Here is a 26332-nt window from a genome sequence, read left to right on the forward strand (position 1 = left end):
GGTCCCTTTAGACTTAGATTTAACGGTCTGAATGTCTTATCGGTCTGCCTAAAGGTATAAGCAGTTACCTAAATTACCCTTGTAAAACTAAGTTCCTAAATCATGTTTGGTCCCTAAGTCAGCAAGGTTCTTTCCATAACATTTGCCCAAGGGTCTTTAAAGGAAATTTTATCTCATTGGTAAGGTATTTTTAAAAGTTATCCCAATCCTGTTTAACAGGCATCTTCAAAAGATACTTTTTATCCATTGTGTGTGGGGGCATGGGTATGTTGTATGTGCAAACTGCCAGTACAATACATTAGACACAGAAGTTAACATCCTTTGATTCTTTTCACCCAGGTTAACAAAGCTTGCAGATCAATGACATAAGTAAACCCTCTGACAATAGCACTGATGAGTTCCAGCAATTTCTTGTGCAAGAGGCAATGGAATGAAATAGCAATGCTTATAATTCTGAATGGCCCCTTTGCCCTGGGAGGGGAAAAAATTCTCAGTGCATGCTATGAAGTTCTGTAGAAATTTAACTGCCTTTAAAAATAAAACATTTTAAGAGAGCATGCCTGGTTCAAAGACTGTATGTGGAATCTGCTCCAGAGCTCCTGTCAGTTGTTATTTCTAAAGAGAATTGTGAATGGAAAGATTTTTTAAAATTCTTCAATGAATATTTGATAGCCTGTGCCATCATAAAAAAACCCTTAGATGATGTATTAACATGGCACTGACCCAGCTAGTTGGCACACACTGCCACTCCAAAATTCCATTTATAGGGTGCCTGAGGACATGAACTCAATTTGACTTTAAAGCATCATGTGTTTCAATTAAAAGTGCATTTATTTAATTAATGTAGCTATAAGACACAGAACACATATTAAAAAAGAAAACAGAGCAGCATGGATTTGATAGCCTAACTTTACCTAATTTTCTCCAAGGTCTCCAGAAACTATATAGTATTTTTGTATGCAATACACAGGAGGGAAAAAACTGAAACCTTGCAAATGCTTAGAAGAGAGGAACTGAGGAAAACATCAAATGGTGGGGTTTGGAGGTTGACAGATTTGATTTTGCTTGCTGCTGTTGAGCCAATGCTAATTTAATTTGAAGGTGCTAGCAGCAACAGCTTTCTTTGGCCTCAACAGAATAAATGTTCACTGGCATCAGTGCAAAAAGAAGTTCAGCGTTTTATATGATATGGTAAATAAGACAAATTCTACCTTACTTACACCTGGCCAACCTCATTGGAAGAAGCAGTAGAATAATTTAGGCAGTACAAGCGGGGACTAGCCCACAATGCCACTTGAGAGCTGCTGCCACTTAAGCAGAGCTGATACTGCTACAACAGCAGCTGTAACCCTGCCCATCCCTGCCCTCCAGAATACAATAAATGGAATACGCCGCCCCCCCCCCCACATGCCCCACACCCCCGCCTTGGGTGTTCAGTGAGCTTGCTGCACCTCTGGAAAGAAGCAAGTAAATAAATGCAGGGCAAGGGGGATTTAGTTGAAGCGATGAGAGCTTGATTTGCCTCCTGGGCCTGCTTTTCATTTATACAAGGGGTCCTTCTATACGAACAGCTTTTACCTATTTCAAAGATCCTTTATAATGCACAGCAGTATTTAGAGGCCTTGGTGAAAATCAGGCACCATATTACACTGAATTTTGGAGCACTCGTTCTGCTTCTAGATGCTAAAATTTCTGGTATGCCAATTGTAAAGTTAACTTTAAGTAATGAGCTGACCTGCAGTTTGCAATCACAAATGGATACATCCTTCCTGAGACACTCTGGTATCCACTCTTATCTTCCTAGTGTAAACAGAGCTTTAGTAACCCATAGATACATCACATAGATCTTATCTAGCTGAGCAATAGCAAATTAGCAATTCACTGACTGATTCTTAGGTAGCCTTCAGCAGCTGTGGTTTTTCATAACCAGTACATCTGTTCAATAATATATGCCAGAGTTAGATCTAGGGATTTTGGCACCTTGCTCCAGTTGGGCAAGTTCTTCATGTGTGGCTAAACAATGAAAAGCTTCCATTGCATTGGCACTTAGTAATGTGAAGATTATTTATTTACTTTGGATAGAGGTACAAATGGGACAATTCTGCAGTCTGATAAAAGGAAGAGAGGTTGGACACATCTGACAGAACTACAATTAAAGCTGTCCCGATAAGCATACAACCTGTAGATACTGCCTCTCAAACTGCTGTTACAAAGCTTGATAATGCCTAACAGACTGAGAAAGTTGATGAAATGAGAGGTTATAAGCAGCTTCAAGGGAGAAATTAATAAAGATACAAGCTCTTTGAGACACTACAGTGTTATACCAAGTGGAAGCATGTTACTTTTTCATGTTTTGGCTATTATCTAATGCAGGAGCTGCTTAATGGTTGATACGTTCTGGTCCAGAATTATCTCCCTTGCAGGTGCAGACAGTAGCAGATCTGGGGTGAGGGATAAGAAGAAGGAAAGTAAGGCACTAGTTCTCCATGCCACTTTAGAGGGGGCAACGAACTGGTGGCTTCTAGGGGCTCCACACCACAGGACTGCTCTAGCCAGTGTGCACAAAGCCCATGTCTTTCCTGCAACAGCTTGGATCTGTGGCACAGCAGCAGCCACCCCTGGAGTGTGAGTAACCTGCACCATAGCAGGTAAGACTCGGCCCCTCTCACTGCCCCTTCAGTCATTTCTTCATCTCCCCTGCCCCACTCTACCCAGGGTGCTGAAGGAGCTCAATATGCCCCTAAATGCAGAACAAACCTAATAATTTATGGTAGGCACTATCATCTGATGTTCGGAATACACCTTCAACAGACCAATGATGTAACAAATACCAAATATAATGGTAATGGTACACAACATGCTTTTCAATTAGAGTACATTTTCAGTCACCTCTTCCAAATGGGGTAAACGAGTAACATGTATCCAAAGGTTTACTGAAAGGGAAAAAAGCTCTGCAACTGAACTAATTCACTTTAAGTATTTGAAAAGTAATTTAAATGAACCTCCCCTCCCAGTAGCCTATTTTTTTTCTAAAATAGTAAAAAAAAGCCACCTAGAGATTAGGGCTGTGCAAAGCTTCGACTTAATATTCGATTCAACAAATATTCAACATATTCAACCTTGAAAAGTGGAAGTCGAGTCAAATAGCAGCTGGTTGAATAGCTGTCGAATCGAATACCAGAAGTCAAATATTAAGAGCGCAAGTCAAATATTAACAGTGCAGGTCAAATATTCGAGAAGGGTCTAATATTCGACTTGCTTATACTGGATTCCCTGTGGGGGGAAAAAAAGGAAAGTAAGGGGAGGGAGGGGGAGAGGGGGAAGGAGTGCTTTCATGACTGACATGTGCGGCTGGCCAGTGACCTGTCAGCATTCTCTGAGGTCCCGTCCAATCCCAGTACCCTGGGGGAAGGCCAGAGAAAATGCATAAAAGGCAGCAGTTTTTCAGCTCCCCTGCTTGCTGCCTTGGGGTCAGTTTCTGAGCTGCTGGTGTTCTCCAGCACCTCTGTGTCAGAGCATGACGGCTGGAAGTCCTGATCTTCAACAGATTCCCTGCTTGCAACACTAGCAACAGGGATTTCTGAGAACTTGGTGCTTTAATTTTATAACTACTTTTCATATTAGTTTACACTTGTATTGGATAGGGTTAGCAGTAGCCTAGGATCTATTCTATATATAGGAATTTAGTTTATATATATATATTTTTTATACATCATTCATTCTTTCCACCACACCAACACTTCTCAATATATTATCTACACACTCACACACATTTACATAACATCCAGAAATCTAATCCATGGCGCACAGCACACTTAGAGGTTCCAGTTTACATACGAAGGACCACATTATGAAGCAGGGTGGAAAGGCAGGTGGCCACACTGGCCAGCCTGCACAAAGGGGAGCAAGAGGGGTTGCAAGCAGGAGAGCTGCAGTTTCTTCCCCCACCAAACTCAGACGCAACCTCTTTCCTCCCGCTACAAGGGATGAGGCTGCTACAAGCAGTAAAGAGAGGGGTGCAGCAGTGCCACCAGAGCCACTGCCTGTGCCCGAGACTCTCTCATGCCCAGACACAGCAGCCATGACCTCTCCCACCATACCTGCAACCAGCACAGCAGCGCGCTCCACCCCTGGGTCACTGCCAATGCTGAGCCTTCCAGTGCCAGAAGAAGAGCTGGATCTGGATCTCAGTGCCCTGGACAGGGAAGCTCTGGGGAAGGAGGGGGAATCAGTCGAGTTTGTGCTTGACACCCCTCAGGTTTTTTCCATTCAAGCCACGAGTTCTTTCCCAGAAGGCACTTCAGAAGGTGCCTCTGTACAGGTGAAGGCAAGCAGCTCAGCTGAGTCTGCTCTTTCTCTTGCTGTGCCTCTGACTGCTGAGGAGGGGGAGAGTTCAGCAGCTTCCACAGATGCACCTGCACACCAGAGGGAAAGCCTTAGTACTAGCATGGTCTGGGATCATTATAAGCTGGCAGATGATCCCATGTTTGCTATCTGTGTGCACAGCTGAGCCAAATCAGCCAGGGCAAGGGAACAAAGCGCATGACCACCTTGGGGATGCTGAATCATCTCCTCAGGTACCACCCCTTTGCCACAGGAATGGCCCCCACTCGCTCCACAGTCCCCGTCCCCCCACAGCAGAGGCAGGGCACCCTGGAACATTGAGGGCAAAAGGGACCAGTTACAAATGCAAGCAAGGTCACCCAGACCACTGGGAGGATGCTTGCTCTGGATGACCAGCCCTTTACCTTTGTTGAGCGGCCAGGGTTCAGGTGGCTCCTGACACTGCTGGCTCCATCCTACCAGGTGCCCACATGCAACATCTTCAGCAGGACAGTGGTGTCTTCTCTATACGAAGCACGCAGGGAGCACTTGAGGGAGGAGCTGCACAAGGCAGGTCCGCAGGTGACTGTACACTTCACTTCAGACATCTGGAGCAGCCAGGGTGGACATCATGCATACCTCTCCCTCACAGGGCACTGGTGTGGCCAGTCAGGCCATTGGTGGGCTCTCCTTCACACCAAGGTGATGGATGAGTCCCACACAGCAGCAGAGATAAGGGGGGCCATGAACCGCATGGTGCAGGGGTGGCTGGGCGTTGGGCAGGCTGAGCTCATCCTCGGCTTCATGGTCACTGATAATGGGGCCAATATGGTCAAGGCAGTCCGTGATGCCAACTTTGCTGGTATTCACTGTGTGGCACACAACTACATCTGATTCTGAGGGATGCCGTGGAGGGGGACAGGGCTGCCGATGATGGCACCAGCAACACCAGCAGTCTCATTTCCAGATGCAGGAAGGTGGCAGGCTACTTCCACCGGAACATCGAGGGGGGGCAAGATGCTGCAGGACAAACAAGCAGAGCTAAATGTCCAACAGCACAAAATCATGCAGGATATGGAGACTTGGGGGAGCTCCACATGCCTGATGCTTAAGAGGCTGGTGGAGCAACAGAAGGCTATCCATAAGCTGGCCTTGCTTGGGAAGATTGGGATCAGCAGCCCCCTGACCAAAGCTGAGTGGGATGCCATCTCCCAGATCTTGCTGGTCCTCAAGCCCTTCCTCGAGGCCACTGACATCCTCCGTACTGCTGATGCCTTCCTCAGCCAGGTGGTATCCATAGTGAAGGAGCTCCACAGACAAATGGAGAGCTTCCTGGGGGCCAATGTTCCTGGCTGGGGCAGGCCACTTTCACCAGACATGCAGGCACTGGTGAGGCAGCTGAAGGAGGGCCTTAGGAAAAGGCTTGAACCCTTGGGGTCCAACACAGTGCATATTCTGGCCTCCGTCTGTGACCAAAGGGTGAAGGGCACCATATGTGGCAGTGAGACACTGAGTCACTGGAGGGAGGTACTTATTAAGACAGTGACGGAGGCAGAACGGCGGAGGCGGAGGAAGTGGGACAGGGGGATCCACTGCCTAAATCCAGACTGCCATCCATGAGCCAGTCTTCCCCTCCACCACAGGCGCTGCCAATATGGGCTAAGGCCATGGCAAACAGTAGGGGGTCCAGACCCACCAGACCCCAGGATCAGGCAGACAGCCTGAGTGAGTCTGCCTATCTTGCCGAGCCTGTGGAGCTCCTGGACTGCGACCCCTTGGCCTACTGGACAACCCACAGCCCGATGTGGCTGGATCTGGCCATGGTTGCCCGGGAATACCTGTCCTGTCCACCAACCAGTGTGCCAAGCAAGAGGGTGTTCAGCATGGCTGCGGATGTTGTTACACCCCGCCGCACCTGCTTGGATCCTGGTTTGGGGGAGCAGCTGGTGTTCCTCAAGGTCAACCCCCCGCTGCTGGGGTCTCCAAGCACCAGATGCAGATGGAGTGAATGCCACCCTCCTCACTCCATCTGGATCACAAGTTTTGTCTGTCAGCAGCCTAAGGTGCAGTTTCCCCCAAACCCCTGCACCTATCACTGTGAAAGTTGGCAGGCTTTGTGGGCTCCTCAGGGGCTAGCAAGCCTGCAGTTTTGAGCTCCCTGTGGCTTTCCACACAGAACTCACGAGAGATTTTCTCTCAGGAATTTGGGGTACTGTTTCTCCAAACCCCCTGAACCTATCTTGTTGAAAGTTGGCAGGCTTTGTGGGCTCCTCAGAAGCTACCATTCCTGCAAGTTTGAGCTACTGTGGCTTTGCACATAGAAGTTACAGGTGGTTTGCTCTCAAGAATATGGGGTGCAGTTTCTCTGCACCCCCTGAACCTAAACTTGGCACGCTTTGTGGGCTCCTCAGGAGATACCATTCCTACAAGTTTCATCAAGATCAGACAAGAAATGCCAAAGTTATAGCTTGCTTCAACCTTCCCCATTATAGCCTATAGGGAAGTCGAAGCAGCTCAAATATTCAACTGAGCTTTGACCTCGACTCGAAGCGGACCTGCTTCGACTCAAAGTGGATGGCAAATCGAAGTGGGACCCGGTTTAATAATTGACAGCTGTTGAATCGAATATTACCTGCTCTGCACAGCCCTACTAAAGATGGTGAAGCCTCTTCATATCTACCTAGCTAAGCCAAATGAAGGTTTGAGTGAATGCTGTAATCAACAACAGCAAGAAGAAAATTAAATGTTTTCGCTCGGTCTGAGCCTTCAAGAGGCCGAGAAGCGATTACTACACACATTTTTTAATCTAATAAATGTGTTTTAGTATTTTTTTGGTGAATAATATAGCAATGACTTCACTGATGACAATATTCACCATGATACTGAATTTTAAGCAAATATTGAGAATCTTCAAAAAAAGTTAAATTTAGAAATATAATTGAAAGTATTTTCACTAAATCTATATTCTAAGTTATTATTTTCAAAAAGCAGAAATGTATCATGTAGTCCACTTATGCAACCAATAATCATCAAGTTTTGATAATAAACTGGTTACAAACAAACCAAAAATTATTTCTTGAAATCAGTGGTAAAGACTACGGAATAATAGATACATCTGGGAAAATTATGATCTGTCTGTTGTAAATTTATAAACAACAAATGAGCTTAGTTGTTTGAATAAATTGCTTTATATTTTTTTCTAAAATAGTAAAAAAGAGTGTTCCAGAGATGCTGAGGCCTTTCCATACCTGCTTAGCTAAACCAAATGAAGGCTTGAGAGAATGCTACCATCAACAGTAGCAAAAAGAAAGCACTACAAATGTTATTCTGAATTTACCAATGTATTTGCCCATCCATATATACACCCCTTAGAAATTTAGCAGATCTAGGAAACCCTAGTTTTCCCTGTCCTTGGAGGCCTCCTCAAGTAACAGCTGCTGCTAGACTATAAAGCAGTTGAAGACTCTGTGGCCAGAACCAATGGGCCCTTTGTATGTCCCTGAGCCTGCTCCTTCCCCTGAGAATATGTACTTAGAAAACCCACAGGTTAAATTTGCAGAGTTTCTTGCATAATTTTTCTCTCCTACATATTTTTCTATTAAAGGGATGATATGGGACATGGTTTTTATCTTTGTAAATTACAGCTCTCTCTATTTATAAAGACTTCAGTTTGAAAGCTGTTGAAAGTAATAAACTACATCTTTTTGAGGAATACAAGTCCATAATTTAATCATGCCCACAGGTAGCAAAGATACAGGCAAGTAATTGTCTTCATGTCTTTCAAGCATGAAATGCCCAACATTGTTTGAAACCTAATTCTAACAGACCTCTAATGTTCTGTCTCAGAAATCCCCTGATCATGGACAACTACAATCTAATTTTCAGTCCCCTGAAAAGAGTCTGATGAAGTATCCCAGAAGACAGAAGTTTTGTTTGCTTCTCTAAACTAATTCTTTATCCAGATCTACAAGATTTCATATTTTCCATCTGCTTATAATACCATTATATTCAGTTAATATTCTAGCATCCAAACAAGATATTGGTCATGTAGCTACTTGCTTCTAAAACTACCTTCTTTAATTCTGTGCAAAATGCAAACCACATCTGATTATAATAGAACATCAATATGTCCAAAGTGACTGTGGTTAAACATACACAGTAAAACTGCAATGATAATGAAAGCATTTTGAAATAAGGTACCTTTCTCAGACTAAGGCCAGTGTTTCTACAAAGCAGTAAGCACTTATTGAGCCTCTTCCCATACTCTTCCCAGTCATCATCAGAAGGTCTGTCAGCTTGTTCATTTCTCACAAAATCAGAAGGCATCGACAAATTGAAATCAATTAGCTGGTGAGCATTAGCTTTACATAACATAATTCAGACCGTGGAATGGACAAGTGTTCATTTTTATTTTGTGGGAAATTTGCTGCTCCCTCTCCCAAAGAGAGAGAGCATGCATGTGTTCCAGCTTGAAGACAACCATTCCCTTGCTCTCTATGCCTTCCAGGGACCCCAGTCTAGGGAAGATACAGGGAGCATGCGCTACTCCCAAACCTGGGAGGAGTGTAGTGCTGAAGAAAGGCTTCCCATACTTTACCCAGACTAGGGTCTCTCCCAATCATGGAAGGAGTAGAGTTACCAGGAAATACCTCTGTGTTTTCCCCAGACAGAGAAAACCGCAGCTGAACTCCTGCTGTTCTCAAATCTAGTGAGTTCTTTCAAGTGTCATAATGGATAATCTTTCTTGTGGGTGGGGCAGATTTCCTCTTCAAGAAACTGAATTAATGCCTGTATGCTGGTAGTTTCTGGCAGGAAAGCAGCATTTCTCCTCACAGCAATGTAATGCCTTTCCATGACTAAGCAAGTTCCTGTAAGAATAAACACATGTTAAAATGATACCATATTAGATATTAAAAGGTCAGAGTCTTCACTCTGATTCCACAAGTAGGAGCAGAGCATCAGGGGAGAATGATGTTGTGATTGGTTGACAAGAAACTAATATCTAGTGCACAGGACCTCTCTTACATAAATCAATACATAGTGGCCATGTCTACACATTCATTAATGCACTATTGCTACTGTGCATTAAGTTTAGTAGCAAAGGCACACAGTCTTTTTTGATGCTTAATATGCAGTAGACTAATTCTACTGAATATTAGTGCAATAGCACAGCTTTTGCCATGATGTGCTAATGCACAGTAAAATTAGTCTACTGTGTATTAAGCATCTTATGTAGACATACCCAGTCAGATGGAAAAATAAAGGGCTTCATCAGGCTCTCAGACATACAAACACAATTTCATTTCTTTAAGTAGAGGATCAAGGCAGTAGTTGCTCAGACATGTAATATTAAAGCTGCAGGAAAGGAGGGATATGTAGCATCTGGTGGAAATGGGGAAACTGTGATCGCTTTGAAAAGAAAATGTGAAGTTTTGCCAAAATGTGATGACATCATGTGTTCCCAGGAAAACAAAACAAAATAATGTGAAAACACTAATCATACGTACAAGCTATAAGTGTGCGTGGTTAGATCCTTACCCTTCAACTGTCATTTAATCTATATTAAGCATATATAAAGAACATTCCAAAGACTTTACCACAGTATTTCCATTTATACTTAAACCAGGGGCAGGCAATTATTTTGGGTAGGGGGCCGCTGACTGAGTTTTAGCAAGTCATCGAGGGCCACATGGCAGGCAGCCCAGGGCAGATAAATATTAATTTTCTAAAATTTTGCCCACCCCAGGAAACTCAAATAGCATAAGAAAGGTGATATTGTTTATTTTAAAGGTACTACTGTACCTTTTAAAAATAAATACACTTACACAGGTAGTCCTTGACTTACAACATTTTGAGTTACAATGTTCCACACTTAAAACATTTGTAAATTGACACCCTGTTTCAACTTTCTGGTGTCAGTTTTGACCTTACAACTTTTGATCTGACGTGATGCCACACCAGCAAACAAGTTTGCTGCATTGCCCACATCCCTGGAGAACATCTGTCCAAACTTTCTTGGACACTTTCTTTAAGAAAGCAGACAAGACTCCAGAAAAACCTACAGCCAAGGCTCCTGAGAAGATTCCAACCAAGAGCCCTTCAAAAAGTCCAACCAAGAGCCCTTCAAAAAGTCCAGCAAAGTCACCTCAAAGAAGGCCTTCCAAATCATCATTATTGCTTTTTACAATGGAAATACATTAATGTACCTATATTACTCATCTATAATTGATAGATTACAAAATTCTGGGTTATTTCTGGTGAAAATAGGGTATCAGGCTTTGGTTCAGGAATCAATCCTCTATTTATAACATTGTTTCCTATGGGAAAATTGGTTCTGAGTTATGACGTTTTGACTTAAGATGCGGCTTTCGGGAACCAATTGTGTCATAAGTCCAAGGACTGCCTGTATACTATAGCTTTAATTATTCTTTCTCTACATATAGTAAAATTTGTATCAGATGGTATCTTACAATGTATTAGTAAGTAACACAAAAGTTAAAGATGAAGGCTTTTTTCACTCATCGAACTCCTGATTAAGTCAACACACTCTGAATAAGGGTAGAAACAATATTCAAGGCCCCAGACTTCAAGTCACAGTGTTCACAATGAACCCCACTGAAGTAACTAAGACTTTGTTCAGGGGCTGACTGCATGTTGTAACAAGAAAGATAGGGCCTTATGATGTAGTAGGTAGAGTAATTTTAATACAATTTCTACCTGCCCGAAGAAAGTCAATACACTGTTCCTAAATCAAACCAGAAATGAGTCACTGACTGATGAGCATGAAGAAAAAAAGGTCATGCTAGAGAACATCAAGGAAAATCATTTAACTTAAATAAAGCAGATACAAATGTTGCTTATGCAATCAACTGAAGATAATGTAAACCCACAATTCTAATATGTGGTAGGATAAAAGCCCACAGGATTTATTTTCTGCAAGTGCCACCAATACTGTTAGCAGTTCTTGAAAGTTATTCTAAACATTCAGAGTATATTATGTGAACAAATGTGGCCTGGTCTGTCAAGGCAAGCAGCATTTCTTGCAAAGTCTGGGGTTCTCTAAACTCCAACTGAAGACAACATAGCTGAATGCATTGGATAGCTTGCAAGATTATAGTTCAAATCATTTAGTTACAAAATCAACCAAGCAAAGAAAAAATATCAACAATGCATGAAGTTACCTTATACTCTGATACATTATCCTCAGACATTGATTAAAAAATAAATCAACCAATTGAATAAATAAATAAATGAACCAACAGTAATTAACAATACATGTATTTGCTGAAGATCAAGTTATCTCTACTTACCTATATACTCTATATTCCAATTTTAATTTCCTGAATTATCTTCAAAAATATCCATCATTTCTACTTTACAAAAGGCCATGTCCTGGTATGTGTGTGCGTGTGATTCCCTCAGCAAATCTTGTTGGCATTCTGTGCTCTGGTAGATAAATATTTATGACATAAAACTGAATGTATACAATTTTAGCAAAAACTGTTCTGGTATACACAAAGAAAACAGCCTCTATTAGTATGGTACTTTACAGCATAGAAAATAGGTACTTCCACCATCCTCTTGGCATCATATTTGCTTTGCTGAATTCACAGTGATACTGTAATAAAAGAACTCAGTGAGCAGATTTTAAATTAACTGGCAATTTGAACTTTGAATGATCACTGTTTTGTGACTGTTTGAGGAACATGACTGCCAGATTTAAAGATGGATAAAGACAAAAACTATTCTGCTCTGACAAACCATTCTTCTGAGGAAATTGAATCGTTTTTTTTTTCCCCAGTAGAGAAATGATACTTAATCCATCGAGATGTAAAAACTCTATAAAAGGCACTCTTTACAGGAGCACTCAGGTCACCAGGTTAAAGAAAGTGAACAGTATTCTTAATGGAAGATAAACGGTCGCCCTGTAGGGTTTTATCAGTCATACTAATCTCAAAAAGCATCTCTCATAAAACTAAAGGTAAAAAGACTGTTAAGGCAGGCTTCACCAATCCAGTAAACTAATACCTGTGGCTTACCGCCTGTGCCCTACACATGTGAAATGTTTAAAATGTTTGGCAAGAAGCTTTTTCCCACATTTGGCTAGGCTTATTCAGTGAACCCAATGTGAGATAATCCAAAACAATTCAGGTTCAACAAAGGTTGGGAAAATATTATAGCCAGACATAAAGCTTTGATGGAAAGCTTCTTTGATTTTAAGATTATAAAATACACAATTTCTAATCTGACAAATTTTTAGCTGCAAAGCATAATAGCTAAACATTCCTCTTTTGTCATAACAGTTTAATCTCTTAAGAATGTGATTTAGACCATTGGGGAACAAAGGTTACCACAAGATTTGTATGAAAGAGGAAACCCGCCTCAGACACGTAGGTGTAAAAAAAAAAAGTGAAGGCCATTAAATTATATAACTAAATACTGTCTGCAGATTGGCACAGCCAGGTCAATCTCAGTTCAAGTTATGTCAAATATTCATTGTTTCCAAACATAGCTGTGCAGCAGATGAGCACAGAAGTAGCTGTGTTTGTTTTTAACTTTCAGTTGGAATTTAAAATAACTCAGATGGCAGTAAATGAAAAAATATTATCAATAAACTACTGATATTGTTTCCTATTAGAATACACTGATTATATCAGATGCCCTTACTCTACCAAGGTGACTGGTCAGCAAATAAAACATACAGCTATGCTGGCAATTTAACAAAACAAAGTTACTTAGTATTAAGTTGAACATTTCTATCCATGTGCCAATGAGCTCATAAAATGTGCCATGTGTTTTTCAGTTCTGCTAACCTACTACACTTTTATTTAAATAGTAATTTAATATCTTGATCACGTAAGTGATTAAGTAATCTTAATGGCTACAAACACCAACTTTGGAATCCAAAAGATTGGAATTTTTTTTTAAGTTTGTAAGAGATAAATCCTCTGATTTTCAGAATGAAAGACAATTTCAATATTTACACATGGGATGGTCTGTATTTAGGAATCTAATTCAATATTTGCTTCCTTTCCAGTAATGTCGATCACCCATGTATCTCTAACAAAACTAAAACCTGAAACTTTTGGTCTTAAACATATTTAAGCCTTTTTTTCCCACATGACATAAAATGTACTCTGTTTCATACAGATTGGTGGCAAAGCAGCAGAAGACAGAGTTCAGATTAAAGACTAGATATGCATTTTGCACCCAATTTACAAATTATTCTACATCTATACAAGTCAACCAATGAGCTAATTAAAGCAGCAGCTGCAAATTTTTGTTACAGAGGATGAATATCATACATCTACTCGCTTGTCCCCACATTAAAAATGAAAAAGAAATGTAGCTCACAAATGGTGGAATGGATGGAAAATCAGAGGAAAGGTGTCGGGTTATGCCAATGCCAGCTGCCCATGTCGGGGCCGCCTACCGGTCGCCGAATGTATCCTCACCTTCGATTGGATGTATCGCACGCGCCTGCCTTGCCTGCCACGACTTTGATGTTAACGGATTTGGTTCATATGTCCGACGCATGCCGTCCAATTATGAGTCTCCTCTGCGTCCTGTGGGTCCCGAGTTTCTGAGGGCTCCGCCACCCCTACACCCTCGCCCGTTCCACCGGGATGGTGGCCGCCAGCCTGGTTCAGCCACGTCTCCTTACGTTGCCCGAGTACTCCACAAAAGAAAGATAAAAATCAACACAAGCACTAGGACCAAGGGGCTTCTCCTGGTCAGATTGGCTGCTCCAACCAAGCTGCACTCATTCTCCAATAACAACTCGCCCTCTGTGGGTCAAACAGTCCCTTGGGAGGGCTTGATCACGTTCTCCCTCCTCCTGTTAAAGCTCACTGTGAACTGTGCCCCTATTACAGGAGCTACGGTACCCTAATTCAAACTGGGCCCTTCTAATACAGTCCTTATGTTACCCAGCTCCTACTGGGTTCTCTCCGCTCCCAGCCAGTAAATCAACAATCCTATACCCCTCAGGGGCCCGCTCTTTGGCCTCGAAACCCCGGCTGGGGCTTAGCCCTTTTCCAGAAGTTCCTACCAGCACTCAGCGTTGCTCACATCCTCTGCAGTGTACGCCGGCCTGCTCCATCAACTCCACGTCCTCCTTCCAGTTCCACTTTGCCCCCGCTTGTTGGCACCGGGCTCTCTTTTATGCCGGCGGAGGAAGTGTTGGCCCTTCCCTTCCCCGCACACCTGGTTAAGGGGGGTTTCTGCCTGTCTCCTTGGGGTTGCAGGCCTGGGGTCACTGGCCCTCCGCCCCAGATGGGAGCCAAGGAGCCCACTGGCTCTTTCTCTCCCTCACATAAGGAAATATTTTGATATTTTTGGTTTATTTTTTGTTGTCTCCTCCAAAAAAAAAAAAAAAGGAAAAGAAGAGAAGAAAAACCTACTCAGCATATACCAGCCTATCTGGGATTAAGAACTCATTGGAGAGGTACAGAAGTTACACTTATTGAGTGGTAGATACGCAGGGAATAGTCTACAACCTTAACCAAACAGATAGTCAGGACACATAGAGTGCTGTAAAAATAGTAGATCCCACTCTAAGATAACCCTGGATTGAAGTGGTATCAGACTTCAGTGCTGTAGGTCAGAGCACTATAATGAATGTCTGTACCACATCCCATCACAACTCATGGTAAATCTCATTCCACCAACATCCCATGAAGCATTGTGGCACCCCACTCACCACCCCCTCCCCAGGGTGGGTCTAGCCTAGGCCAGAGCTTGTCTCTTCTGCCCAAGCACTAGGCTGTCCCTGCTCATAGGCTATCACTGTCCTGGGAGACAGCGGTGTGGGGTGGTGGGTGATGGCACTCCATCCCTGCCCACCCACACATACCCCCTAGGGCCTTACCAAGTACAAGCCCTGCTCTAATGAGTGGAGGCCGTCAGGTTGTCCCATTTGCCAGCTCATGCCCCAGAAAGGATGACTTAGGATCACCAGGTATTTGGTACCGTGTCAATATTCCATCATTCTTTTTTAATTGCCTAATTAGCTGGCACCCTAAATTACCAGCCAATCAGAGGCATTCTGTGTTTGTAGGACAGGCAGTGGAGCCATGATCCCCAGGCCAGGAGAGTCCTCTGTCTACTAAAAAATTGTTCAAAGGTTTTAAAAGACATTGTTTACTGAACTCAGGACAATAAGCCTCCCAATGCATGTTTTCTAAAGTAGCCTAATGGATAGTGCAGTGAACTTTGGAAGGGTTTTGTTTATTTATTTATTTATTCATTCATTCAATGTTATCTCTCAGTTTTTAAGTCATATGAAAGTTATTGAAATGTAGTAACACAAATCTGAAATAGTAATCATTTTCCCTTTATTTCAACTGGAGCCAGATTGGGTCTTTGTTCTGTATTATTTACTCTATAAGGTACATCTCTAGTCTGCCCTTGCTGTTATTTTCTTGCAATGCATTAGAGAAATTGCCTGTACTGGGGAAAATCACTTCCCCAGCTGGGTAATCACTAGGAACAGTTACAAATATGCAAAAATTCTATGGTTTGGGGAAAGAGGGAGAGAGAATGTTTAGGGGTGAATAAGCCAACTCTGGCTTATCAGGGGAAGCTGTTGAGCTCTGTACACATGTACTGAACATGAGAATAAGAGCCACTTGTGCATGTGGGTAGGAAGTAAAATCTTGTCTGAAATATATTAATAGAACTCCACTTTCGCCATATAAAGGCTTTTGTGGGGGGAAATAACAAAAAAAGTAATCTATATCTTGGTTTTGGTACCTATAATCCATAATATCTACTCTCTCCATCAGGAATTCTCCAAAGTGATTTCAGATGCATTTTATGTAGTAAGTGGCTACTTACACTCAAAAGTATTTTCTAATGTCCTGATGCAAAATGTCTTGTTCAAACCAAGTTCAAACCCAAGCCTAGGTCTTAGGTTAGTTCGCAACTCTGAACCAAAAGTTCTCTGGACTTTAGGTGGGGTTCGAACTTGGTTTGAACAAGACATATATGTTGTACCTGTGTTGGTCTAAGGACATAGGCAGACAAGGTTCTTTGGGTAAATCTGATATCTTTTATTATATCAGCTCAAATAGTTGGAAACAATTCTTCTTTGCAAGCTTTTGTGCACAAACACCCTTCATCAGGCTGAGGAAGCAAGGTAGCATCTGCGATAGTCTGTGCTTTTCCTGGATGGAATGAATAGTAAAGAAGCCAAAAGCTGGTGTGCATGCAAGAAAGCCAGCTAATAACAATGTAAATAGGAGTCAATGAGTGAGCGACTGGGGGGTGGCAGAGGAGGGAAGGGAATGCATGTAGCTGGTAAATAGTGGAAAGGTACCTGGGGCATCAGTTGTTAGGCAGGTTATAATGTGTCATAAATCCAATGTCTGTATTTAGTCCATGATTTTTTGTATCCAGTAGGTTGATGAAATGAAGTTTGTAAGCTCATTTGTGAAAGGTGTTTTGTAAATTCCCTTTGAGGATTAAAACTGAGAGATTGGAGACAGTGGTTTTCTTGTGTGAAATGTGACCCCATAGGTTATTGAGTATTTCTGAACTTTCCTAGTTCATTTAAAAATCACTTTCATGTAGGAAAAGGATAAAGCCTTAAATATGAAATTCCAATTTAGGTGTGTGGGAGAGTGTTTTCATTAGAGTCTTGAATCTGAACCTGACATATGGTATTGGTTCCAGCACTAGAATAGTTCTGCTTATGTCTCTTTTTGAAGGGTTACAGCTCCAGTTGATGGAAAATGATGAGAGGAGATCATTTTTCTTTATCTCTGTCTCAGACCTCCTCCATAATCTTTTTCCTTTTAAAATCCAATGCCTTTCCATACTGAATCTGCCACCATGAGTCATCCCAACTTTCTACCTTGCTCAGGTTTATAAACTACATAGCTAGCTGTATTTGTTTCTTTCTCAAATATCAGAATTAATTCAAAATAATGCCAAAAACCCCCCACTTGACAGTTTAATGCCTTGTGCCTCCTTACTTGTGAGATCAATGTTTATATTGAAATCACCTCAAAATTGGACTTTATACAGTGCCAGTTGAGGGAATGGAAAGAAAAACTAAAAGGAAAAAAGGAAAATCTAATAAAATTTGTCAAGTACTATTTGGGGTTGAAATTCATAATAGTAATAAAATCCAGTACAGCAAAGTCCTCCATCTTACAAGGGTGTAAAATAAGGAAGAGTTGGGCCTTAAATATTTGCCCTTTTTTTCCAAAGGAAGGAAAGCTCCTGCCATGTGCTTCGTTCTCATTCAATGTAAATTGACTCCCCCTCTTCTTCCTTGCTGATCAACTACCTAGTAGATGATCAACTAGCTTGTTGAATGTGTAGAGTTTTATGGATGGGGGGAGGCACTAAACTTCTGATTCAGAGTGAGCAGAGATACCCTATGATCCTAAAGAAACACATGGGCCATGGACCTTTGAATTCTGCAGCCCAGGCATGGTATGACAGAATCACAGGGAATCAGCTGGAAGTCCTTGGACAACTCAAGGTTCTGGAGGTGACCTCATCAGCTAAGTCCAGGTAAATTGGGAGCAGGGACCCTGAGCCTCTGAAGTGAGAGCAAGAACCATATACTGGGAACTGCACCCTCACATGTCTGCCATTGCTCCCATCCATCCATTCTTCCAGGCTTCCATCCACCCACTTTCAGCAAAACCATCATGAGTCCATGGACACCAAGACCCCAACAGGCACTACTGCAGACCCTGAATGAAGCCAGCCCATTTGCTGCCACCAGCCCAGCCCAATTGTTGCCACCAGCCAAACCCAGGCACAGAACTGGCACTATGGGGAAATAAAGAATCTTATTGCCATCTGGGATGAGAAACACATCCAACACGAGATCCAGATCGGGCACTGAATCAGAGATATCTTCAAGCTCATTGTCCAGCAGGTATAGGCAAGGGGTCACAACAGACTGGGAGAAGTGTTTTGCCAAGACTATGTTGATAAGGAGGCATTTTTACCAAGTGCTTGATGCTAGATAGTGGTCTGTGGGCCAGGGACAAAGACCTGTCTCTACATGCCATTCTAGAAAGACCTGTACCATATTATCACCAAGAACAGGGCAGATGCCACCCACTATGCCTGCAACCAGGGGTGTTCCAGAGGAGTTGCCCACACGGACCCTGCCAGAGAAAAAGAAGGTGGGGGGAGGCCCCATGACACCACTCCCCATCCAGGGGCTGTGATTGTTCTGGACCAAGTCCTATCACATGTCTGCACCCCTCCCAGAGGTGTGGAGCACACATCAATTCCCCCCCCCCCAGTACCAGTGCAGTAGTCAATGCATTTGCATAACCCAAAGAACCCATGGCCACTTCTCCTGACACTTCTCTTGATGAGTCAGTCCATACATGAGGATGCCATGCAATCCATGATGCTATGGTTTGCCCTAGCTCCATACAACCATGGTAAGGACTCAGGTCCTGAAGGGAAATGCAGAGCAGTACAGGCAGTGGATAGGGCTCAGGGCACCACAGGACATAGCCCATACTGTGGTCATAGACCTCTCACAGCCCATTACAGCCAAAAAGCCCAGAAAGGGGATGGGGCTATGTGGGGATGGGAATGCGGGGGCATAAGGGGATGGTGAATCACCCACTTTCCTCCCATCCCCACCCTCCCCTACTGAAGCCTGGAGCCCAGCCAAAGCACCAATCCCACCCCCTCCAAGCTTTTCAGTGTTTAAGAGGGCAAGTCCCATTTAATGAGATTAAAAATTTGCCTAATTGACACATCCCTGCCATTTCTATCAGGACCATGCTGCACTCCATGAGAGATTTAAGCCTAAGCACAGATACCTCAGGTGCTTGAGCATAAACAGCTGCCCCTAGCCCCAAGACACTAACAGAAAGTTATTAATAACATTTATTGAGCTCAGCAAGGAAAAGGATAAACCACAGTTTTTGCAAAGAGTGCCCCCAGGTCAGGGACAGGCAATACCATGCAACTGTGTTTGGCAACCATAGCTGAAATTAGAAAAAAAATTCTCCCTTATCATAAAGACCTCAGACTTCCCTCCCTCCCAGTCCAGGAAAGGGACACATGTGGTGCAAGGATTCCTGCTCTTCCTGCCAAGGTGACTCTCGGTTCTCTACCTGGACATGTGGCCAACAGCACTTTTTCCATTCCCCTCTGACCAATCCATGGTTGAGGTGTAACGGGCACCAGTTGATTCCAATTCTCATGGTGTAGACATTCACTATACCAACTCCTCAGGGTAACCCCTTCCACAGTTGCAGGTCCATCCTGGTCCCAGACCTGCCCCCCCAGCCACTCCCCGACCCCCAATCTGTGAAAGCTAAAGAACCCCTCCCCCTTGTCCATAGACTCCAAATCTGTGCCAGCTTACAACAGCCAGCATGGTGAGTCCAGGATGGGCAGCTGAACCTCTGCTGAGAGAATGAAAGATGAGTCATTGGCAAAATGAAGAAGAGATGATACAAGCTCTGGTTACAGCCTCTGACCTCAGGCCATACACCTAAGATTCCTGTCACCAAGGGCTGTGAAACTGGAAAGGGGAATTAATCAGACCCTGAATGGAAGAAATGGACAGGCTGGGTGGGTGCTTACATCCAGGCTGCTGAGTCACATGACTGGGAGCCCCAGGTGGTCACACACTGTTTGGAGATGACACCCCATAGTGTAGCAGAGCTGAGAGAGTTGCAGTGCTGGGATAGGTACCATAGGCATAGGCCCCACAAGTGGGTCCAGGCCAGTCCTGAAGGGGGGAAGGAGTATTCAGAACAAGCAGTAGAATAGGCCTGTGCGAAGTGGCAATTTTTTGCTTCAGATTTGGATTTGGCCAATTTGGAGGGACAGTGATTCAATTCAGTGGGAAGGAACTAAGACTGCCTCTGAAAATCTCACACTTTGGCACCTATATTCAATAAAGCACCTTATATATGCAATAGGAGCAGCCCAAAAAAACAATCTTATTCCAACCTGCTAATCTATTAAAAATGGAAAAAGTGTATATATCCTCCTCCTCCTCCACGCTACTTAACATTACAGCTAAGATAATGATGACATGTCACAAAAGTAAAAACAGTTTTTCAGAAACATGAGCAGGATGAAATAGGATCACACTTAGGTGCCTGTGTCTGCTTGGGTGCATCTACGTGTGCAAATGCTCTAGGGTGGGTTTGCTGTAGAGTAATTTACTCTAGAATAAACCCACCCTGGGCAGTCATCTATCCATTCAGGGACACAGGAACAGATTTGCTGCTCATGGCAGCAGTTTGATCCCACCCCTGCTGGCCCTGCACTGGCCCCCAGCAGCAGTCAGGGAGAGTTCTAGACTCCCCATAGGTGCTAGACCAGGGGCTGGCAGAGAGCACAGGGCCAGAAGACAGCTGTCTCCCAGTGGGAGCTGGGACATTGCTCCCTGCCCTCAGGAACTGTCTGATGCTGATCTGTGCTCCACCATTGGAGCCTCTGTTCTGGCAGCAGGGAGCTCCCAGGCCTGATCCATGATTGTGGGGCCAGGGCTGGGAAATCCTTATCTCCCAGCCCAATCTCCATGGCCACAGGGCCCAGGCCAGGAGATTCTTGTAAGATTCATGAAGTGGCAGCTGGGACCTCTCTGCTGCCAAAGCAAGGAGATATTGTCCCCGCCTGGGCTCTGGCACCGGAGCCCACCCTGGCAGCAAGAAGCTCCCAGGGGCAGGGAGCAATCTCTTGCCCCCTGCTGCCTGGCTGACCAGGAGCACATTTGCTCCTGGTCAGCCATCTACATGTGCCGTACTGTGCAGTAAGTAATTGGGAGTAAATTTACTACTTACATTTACAGATAGCAAATTTACTCACAGTTACAGTAAATTACTATGCAGTGTAGATGGTGATGCTTATTGCACAGAGGTAGCTCTAATCTCAAGTAAAGTGCCTTGTGTAAATGCATGCCTTAAGTACCTAATAGGTGGAATAAGATCTGGCCTCTAATGTGCAATTATATCCTAAATTTGAAAGACATAAATAAGATCTACTTCATAGGAGAAAGAACATAAAATGAGCTCTTGATTCAAACACGCCTTATATTTCTTGGCATTACATAGTTTCATAGTTGGTAGGGTCACAAGGGACCTCAGTAGATCATCAAGTCTGACCCCCTGCCATGGGCGGGAAAAAATGCTGGTGTCAAACGACCCCAGCTAGGTGATTATCCAGCCCCCTTTTGCAGACCCTCAGGGTACGAGCAAGCACCACTTCCCTTGGAAGTTCGTTCCAGATCCTAGCCACCCTGACTGTAAAGTAGTGCCTCCTGATATCTAGCCTCAATCTACTCTCATTCAGCTTATGGCCATTATTCTTTGTTACTCCCGGTAGTGCTTGGGGGACCAGGGACTCTCCCATAGCTTGATGGTCCCCCTTGGCCAGTTTGTAGATAGCCACCAGATCCCCCCTCAGCCTTCTCTTGCGGAGGCTGAATAGGTTCAGGTCCCATAGCCTCCACTCATAGTCCGTGCCTTGCTGCCCCTTGATCATGTGAGGGGCCCTTCTCTGAACCCTCTTGATGCTGGCCACATCCTTCCTGAAGTGCAGCGCCCAGAACTGGACGCAGTACTCCAGCTGCGGCCTGACCAGTGTCACATAGAGGGGGAGTATCACCTCCTTGGACCTGCTCGTGATGCATCTGTGGATGCATGACAAGGTGCAGTTAGCCTTCCTGACTGTGTCCCCACATTGGCGGCCTATGGTCATTTTGGAAGCAATAACAACTCCAAGATCCTTTTCTGCCTCTGCACTGACAAGAAGGGAGTTCCCTAGCCTGTAGGTATGCTGCTGGTTCTTCCTCCCTAGGTGCATCACCTTGCACTTGTCGCCATTGAAACTCATCCTGTTCTCATTCGCCCACCCCTGTAACCTGTCCAGATCTAGCTGTAGCCTTTCCCTCTCCTCCAGTGTGCCCTCTTCTCCCCACATCTTAATGTCATCCACGAATTTGAACAAGGTGCTTTTCACCCCCTCGTCCAAGACACTGAGAAAGTTCTTGAACAGTGTGGGCCTGAGGACCGAGCCCTGGGGGACCCCACTGCCCACAGCCCTCCAGGTTGAAAAAGACCCGTCCACCACCACTCTCTGGGTGTGGCCCTCCAGCCAATTTGCGACCCATCTGTCTGTGTAGGCATTAACGCCACAGTCGCCTAATTTCTTAATGAGAATGGGGTGAGAGACAGTGTTGAAGGCCTTCCTACATCAGGGGACTAAACTATAAACTTCTTTGTTGATGATACCAATCCCCCACTTCAACCGTTCCTTAAAGTCTCTCACTAAATGGCGCACTGGAAAACTCCAAACCAACCTGTATTTCAAGACTAGCATACCACAGTCTCAAACCTCAATATAATTGAACAAATAATATATATGAATGAAGCAGCATGAGAAAGTATAGGAAAATATAGGCTTTGGGGGCTGTCACAATGTCCCAGCTGTAACTCCCAAAGACTGCACATTCACTGCTCTGTAGCTCAGAGCTTCCAATCCCCACCCCCATGCAGCCATGCACCAGCTAGTGTGTAGAGGAACTTATCCATGACTCACCTCTCCCAGCAGTTAGGAATGGAGTAGTCTGAATGGAGTAATCCAGAATATGGAAGAAGCAACTTTGCCTGATCCTTTTGCAGAGCCTTGTTACATCTTCACACATACATACTAAGTACCAATATAAAACCCAGGAATTATCAGGTTTTTAATAAATGCTTTTCCCCATGGATTCTCTCTATTTCCTGGCTAAATACAGTTAGGAAAATTAATTTTATAAACATATACATACGTACATATTGTTATATACGTGTGTATGTATATGTATACGTATATGTATAGATATATGTATATATGTATGAATACACAAAATACTTATTGCTATAACAGATACAATTCATTTTGATGGCAGCACATAAATCATTAAATCCTCACTACATTTGTGACCTGTATTTGTCTGGTATAATACATAAAAATGAAAGAAAAATTTGCATTTCCTAACAAAGGCTCAACTATTAACTAAAACTAAATAACACTGACAGAGGGAACCTACATCTCCAATATAAGTATGCATTTTTACACAACAGGTGTACCAAACATAATTTGTAAAGTTGAAGTATTTACATGGAACATGCATTAAAAATATTAAGGGCCAGATCCTATTCCACCTTTTGAGAGCTTAAGTGGTTTTAGGTACCTAAGTGCAATCCTATACCACTCTGCTGAAATCCAAGAAAATCCATTAATGCACCTATTTTTATAGCACACTAAGATTGAGTTCGTAAATGTCATGAAGAGGAGGACAATACACCCACCTTTTCCATTAACTGTTTTGGGGACTCAGGCAGGGTGGCATAGAATTGCACTTATGCACGTAAGTCCACTTACGTGCCTAACAGGTGGAATAGAATCTGGTCCTAAGTTTTTATAGCAATCAGAATCAAAGATTAGTCACTGGAGGAAAAAACCTTTTTGAAACAAACAGGCAGTTGAGTGAATGATTCTGCTGAAATAGCTATATATATATCCATGTGACTGACCCAGAAACATCTCTGATGTTGCCAGAACAGCTGTCTTTGAACTGAGCCAAACAACCACTTTCCTGCCAAAAGAAAGAAAAAAAGAAAGAAAGAATCTCTGTATCTTGGCATCTAGCGACTGCAATTAGTCCATCACAATTCCAGATCTGTTGTTTCAATTTTAAAGATATTCTTCTCTCCTGAACTAATTTTTAATTTCTACCTTGTCACCCCTATATTGTATCTTGAATGTTAATTATTGCCCAGGTTCCTCATTAGATCTTCTTCCATCTGTGGCTTCTGTTTTTCCCCATCCCCATTTCCCCACTGGATATTTGCTGTCAAAATAAAACCTCCCCTCTTGAAAAAGAATCCTTACTTGTCAGTGTTTTCCTGCAACCTCCTTTTCCTCAGCAAGTTGCCTTCACACCCCATCTATCTGCCTAACTTTTCTTGATACTGTCAGGCCTTGGCTCAAATAGACTATTACTATTTACTTCAAGAGTTGAAATATTCCTTTGTCAATTTTTTCTTTGCTCTAAATTCCAAATGAAAACTTCCCTCATGTTTCAAAGTCTTGGAGATATCTTTCCCCAGGATGTCTTCCCTCAACCAGAAATTTTACTTGGCAGTGGGTGTGTCTACATGTGCATTTGATGTGGGACCAGTTTACAGGTGCATAAACTACATGAGTAAACACTCCCGGACAGGCATCTACATGTGCAGGGACATGTCGCTGCTCCTAACAACAAACTGCTCCCACTTCCTGGGGCCCTAAAACAGGCCTCTGCCACCACCAGGGGGAACTTTAAAAGCCAGGCCCACACCCTGTTCCCTGACCAGCTGTGTTTCTGGGCAAGAGCAGTGTGCAGCGGACAGGGGCAGCACATGGCAGCTCTCATGCCTCAGCCCCTGCCTTCCCACGCCACAGTTGCTTCAGTCCCTGCCCCTGGCAGCAACACCCAGCATCCTGGACTCCTGATGGCCAGGATGCTGGCCTGTTGTACCACCCAGTGGCTGACACATTGCCATCAAGGCCCTGCCAGCTCCCCCATGTGCAGCGACCACCTGCCTGGCTCCACCACGCTGTCCCAGGTCTGCCGCCACCATGCAGCTGCTTCCTGAACCCCATCCTGCTGGCCAGACCCTGGCAAGGATGCCAACAATGGGCTCAGGGACACTACCACTGGGGCTGCCATTGCCCTTCTAGGCCTCTGGCTCCACCACCTCTGGGCTCACTGGGCCAGCCAGGACTAGTGGCTGCATGTCACCCAGCACACCTGGGACAGTGAGCGATGGCTGGAGGCATTCAGGATAATATGAGACACCTTCCTGGACCTCCTGGAGCAGCTCCACCCACACCTGGAGTGTGGCCATAGCCACTGGATGGTACACCTGGATGGCCATAGCCTTGCTGATGCTGCCCATGCCTTCCAGCCTCTGTTATGTGGACCACCTCTTCAGCATAGGTAAAAGCGACAGCTGAGAAGGCCATTCTGGAGGAGTGTAGTGCCCTCCAGGACATGCTGATGCACACTATGCTGCATATGCATGACCCCCTGGAAGTGGTGGTTGGGTTCCTGCCCTGAGCTTCCCCCAGTGCCTCTGACTTACATCCTCATCATCTGCCCACCCCACGGCGACCACCCCTACTACAGCTGCAGACCCATGTACTGGTGGAGAACACCTTCAGCAGCCTCAAGGGATGCTGGTGCATCCTCACTGCCTGCCTCAGGTTCACCAAGGACAACATCCCCCAGGTCATAGTTACAGCCTGTGTGCTGCATAACATCTGCAAGGCCTGCAGGGAGCTCTTCTGTGAAGCCTGGGCAGAGGAGATACAACATTCAGAGAATGCCTGGCAGCAGGAGCACCAGCTGCAGTGGCACCAACAATGGCATCCCCCTCCCCTCCCGTCAAGGCCCAGTGGCATACCATGGGTCGCCAGCACCTAGGGGCCAATGCTTACATTTGCTCTCTCCTACCCCCACCGATGTGGCTGGTTGCCAACCGGCGGGTCCCCCAGCGGCCAGTTGCTGAGCTCAGAAGTGCCAGTGGGTGAAAACAGAAGTGCCCTTGAAGGGGCCCTGGAGGGCCCAGCCGGTGCTCCCCCCTCCCCCCCTCCCAGGCACCTGGAGGTATGGTCATGTAATGAGGTGATGCCCTGTAGCAGCTGCAGGGTCCAGGCAGGCTGTGGTAGAATACCATGTCTGTCTCTCCCCAAACTCTGCTATCTGAAAATTTGGTTACCATGGTCACTGCATAGGGCAGGTTCCTCTGATCCCATCTGCTTCAGGTAACCCTGAGTTATAATGTGAGCTAGATAAATTCCTGAGGGAGGAGGAAAACCTGCTCCCTCTGCCTACATGACTGGTATCACATACCTGAGTGGGGAGCTTAAGCTCCTTATTGTTCTAAGCAATGCCAAAATGACTGGGAGGGGGGCTAAAGACCTTGCAGGTCTACCTGGCAACCAGTGATGCATTTCAAATTGGATGGCTGGC

At 44.4% G+C, this 26332-nt stretch overlaps 1 long non-coding RNA gene across 1 annotated transcript; it reads right to left on the reverse strand.

Moving 5' to 3' along the window:
- Positions 1-8922: 8922 nt before the first annotated feature.
- On the reverse strand, positions 8923-13899 carry LOC149874765 (uncharacterized). Its single transcript, XR_016439964.1, has 3 exons — positions 13779-13899; positions 11634-11769; positions 8923-9191 (listed from the first exon to the last, which is right to left on the reverse strand). It is a non-coding gene; the product is annotated as an uncharacterized LOC149874765 (long non-coding RNA).
- Positions 13900-26332: the final 12433 nt, after the last annotated feature.

The sequence above is a fragment of the Crocodylus siamensis genome, chromosome 1 (genome assembly GCF_052110815.1).
Source record: "Crocodylus siamensis isolate JL-2025a chromosome 1, ASM5211081v1, whole genome shotgun sequence".
NCBI lineage: Eukaryota > Metazoa > Chordata > Crocodylia > Crocodylidae > Crocodylus > Crocodylus siamensis.